The sequence below is a fragment of the Sinocyclocheilus grahami genome, unplaced genomic scaffold (assembly GCF_001515645.1).
Source record: "Sinocyclocheilus grahami isolate Dianchi unplaced genomic scaffold, SAMN03320097.WGS_v1.1 scaffold1627.1, whole genome shotgun sequence".
NCBI classification, from domain to species: domain Eukaryota; kingdom Metazoa; phylum Chordata; class Actinopteri; order Cypriniformes; family Cyprinidae; genus Sinocyclocheilus; species Sinocyclocheilus grahami.
In genome coordinates this window covers 175,619-176,067 of record NW_015506806.1, presented here as the reverse complement: position 1 = coordinate 176,067, position 449 = coordinate 175,619, and the positions used below count along the sequence as shown (strand labels likewise).

Genomic DNA, 449 nt, shown 5'->3' with positions numbered 1-449 from the left:
TATATATATATATATATATATATATATATATATATATACATAGAGGCCTTATTAGTGTCATCTTGGAACAGTCAATGTGTCGTCACTCACAGTAAAAAATAAATTAGTTTTCCAAGATGCCAAAACATTGTGCAGCCATAGTTCGTGAAAAATGCCAAGATTTAAACTCCCGACATAGTGAGATAACCTTTCACAGGTGAGAATGTGATGTTTTGTGCTTTACCAACCCAATATTACAGGTTTTTGTACTACAGTAATTTTTTTATGTCATGTTAGCTAAAGTCTTCGTCTTGTTATAATGTGTTAGTTTAGCAAAATCATCTGCTGAACCTATTACAGATATATATAGTAGATATTCATACATACGTATAACTACGATCATTCCAAGATGGTGGACATGTCTACATGTCTGGAGCAGTTGAATGTGGCATCTACAGTATGTCAACCGC

The 449-nt window shown here is 33.0% G+C and overlaps 1 long non-coding RNA gene across 2 annotated transcripts in view; it reads right to left on the bottom strand.

Annotated features, from left to right (window-relative positions):
* Positions 1-449, bottom strand: part of LOC107571657 (uncharacterized) — a 9,055-nt gene that overhangs the window by 2,431 nt on the left and 6,175 nt on the right. For both annotated transcript variants that reach the window (XR_001607216.1, XR_001607217.1), the window contains exon 2: positions 367-431. This is a non-coding gene — a long non-coding RNA (uncharacterized lncRNA). The remainder of the gene's footprint in view (positions 1-366; positions 432-449) is intronic.